The sequence below is a fragment of the Arachis hypogaea genome, chromosome 19 (genome assembly GCF_003086295.3).
Source record: "Arachis hypogaea cultivar Tifrunner chromosome 19, arahy.Tifrunner.gnm2.J5K5, whole genome shotgun sequence".
In the NCBI taxonomy this organism is placed as follows: domain Eukaryota; kingdom Viridiplantae; phylum Streptophyta; class Magnoliopsida; order Fabales; family Fabaceae; genus Arachis; species Arachis hypogaea.
This window is the reverse complement of record NC_092054.1, coordinates 65,680,379-65,682,720: the sequence shown is the minus strand read 5'-3', so window position 1 is coordinate 65,682,720 and position 2,342 is coordinate 65,680,379. Positions and strand designations below refer to the sequence as shown.

Sequence of the window (2,342 nt, the reverse complement as noted above, 5' to 3'; positions counted from 1 at the left end):
TCTGAATTATCTGGGGTTTGTGAAAATGGTGAAGTGTCCTCATTGTCAGTCAAGAGGGTCCCCACACTTGGACCTTGTCCAGTGTGCCTCTCTTCAAACTCTTCTTTTTGAACTTCAGCCACACTCTCGTCTATGACATCACACTGGAAGATAGAACGATCTTCTGGGGGGTTGTCAATGACTCCATTCAGATTGAAGATCACTATACGGCCATCTATTTCAAAGGAGTATGTTCCTGAAAAAGCATCCAATTTGAATTTTGATATCTTCAGGAATGGTCTTCCAAGTAGGATTGATGATGGCTTATCTAAATCATTATGGGGCATCTCCAAGATATAAAAATCAGTGGGAAATGTGAGCCCTTTAATGTTCACCAAAACATCTTTAGCAACTCAAGCCACTGTAATAATGCTTTTATCTGCTAATACAAAACGAGCTGCCGACCTTTTTAAGGGAGGGAGCCTTAAAACATCATATATAGACAAAGGCATTATACTGACACATGCTCCTAAATCACACATGCAATCATAAATTACTACACCACCAATAGTACAACTAACTATGCAAGGACCTGGATCACTACATTTTTCAGGTAATCCTCCCATTAAAGCAGATATAGAACTACCTAAAGGAATAGTTTCTAATTCATTAATTTTGTCTTTATGGATACATAAGTCTTTTAGAAACTTTGCATATTTAGGTACCTGCTGAATAACATCAAAAAGGGGAACAGTTACCTCAACCTTTTTGAATATTTCTACCATGTTAGGATCAGGTTCCAGCTGTTTCCTGGGCTTCCTTGCAAGTTGTGGAAATGGAATGGGAGTAGTGTTTTCTGTGGTGCTTGCGCCTTTTTGTGCTTCTTCCTGTGGTTGAGCTATCTCTTCTTCAGCTATGTCCTGTATGTCCTCTTCCTCTTCAACATCTTTGATTTCTACCACCTCTTCAGCTGAGGCGTATTCTGGTGAGCTTGGTTCCTCCTGATTCCTCTCCTGCAGTGTGGTTTCGGACCTCAGGGTGATGGCATTAATGCCTCCCTTCGGATTGGGTAATGGTTGAGAGGGGATTCCAGTGGTGCTTGAAGGTTGGTTACTGGAATTTTGTGCTGAACCAAGTTGTGTCAATAAAGCTTGTAGAGTAGAGGTGAAACCATTCAGACTGGCGTTAATATTGTTCACGATGGTATTTTCCATGGCCAGTTGTCTTTTCTCAAAAGCTTGTAATAAATCTTCATTAGAAGATACAGAAGAATGAGTAAACTGAGAGGTTTGCTGCTGATTGTTCGGTGGTCCTTGGTTTTGCCTCAGGTGAGGTGCTCGGTAAGGTTGATTTTGCTGCCTGTTGTTGTTATTATTCCACCTCTGATTTCCCTGGTTATCTCTGTCTCGCCTATTATTGTTGTCCCTCCAATTCTGGTTTGAATTGTCCTACCATCCATGGTTATTATTTCCACTTTGATTGTACCCTTGGTTGGGGTGGTCATAGAAGTTGTGAGTGGATGCCACCATGTTGTCTTCTTGTTGGAGCTACGGGCATTCATTAGTGTAATGGCTGTAATCAGCACAAATTCCACAAATTCTTTGTGGAACTAGTTGTTGGTTTTGCTGCGGTTGAGTTTGCTGAGCTTGTTGATTCAACTGCATTTGCTTCAGCAGGTTGGTCATCTCACAGATACTTCGATTTAGAGCAACAGTCTCTATGCCAGAAGATACTTCTGCAATGGCTTTTGAACGGCCTTGCTTCTGTCTGTGGTTCCGAGTAGATTCAGCTAAATTACTGATCAATTGCCAAGCTTCATCAGTGGTCTTGTACTTCTTCATAGACCCATTGCTGGCACTTTCCAATGTGGTCTTATCTTGGGGCCTCATACCTTGTGTGATATAGCTGAGTAGCACGATCTTGTCAATCATGTGGTGGGGGCATGCTTCCAGAAGATTATTGAAGCGCTCCCAGTATTCAAAGAGAGTCTCATTGTCATCCTGAACAATTGTAGAGATATCCTTCCTCAGTTTAGCAGTAACTTCAGATGGAAAGAATTTCTCCAGAAACTCCTTTCTGAGTGTATCCCAGTTGGATACATTTGCTAGAGGTTGAGTGTAGTACCACTCTCTTGCTTTTCCCTCAAGAGAGAACGGAAAAGCTTTCAGCAGGATTGAAGTTTCATCAGTGCCATCACGCCTGACAGTAGAACAGGCTGCCTGGAAATCTCTCAAGTGCTTGATAGGCTCTTGAGCAGGTAGGCCATGAAACTTGGGCATCAAATTCAACAGTGCGGTCTTTATTTCAAAATCCGTAGCTACCGCTGGATGATGCGCTTGAAACGGTTGCATTGTAAAATCAGG

General features: G+C 42.1%; 1 non-coding gene across 1 annotated transcript; it reads left to right on the top strand.

The window, feature by feature from the left end:
* The first annotated feature begins 1,904 nt into the window (after positions 1-1,904).
* On the top strand, positions 1,905-2,012 carry LOC112781188 (small nucleolar RNA R71). Its single transcript, XR_003191980.1, has one exon. It is a non-coding gene; the product is annotated as a small nucleolar RNA R71 (small nucleolar RNA).
* Positions 2,013-2,342: the final 330 nt, after the last annotated feature.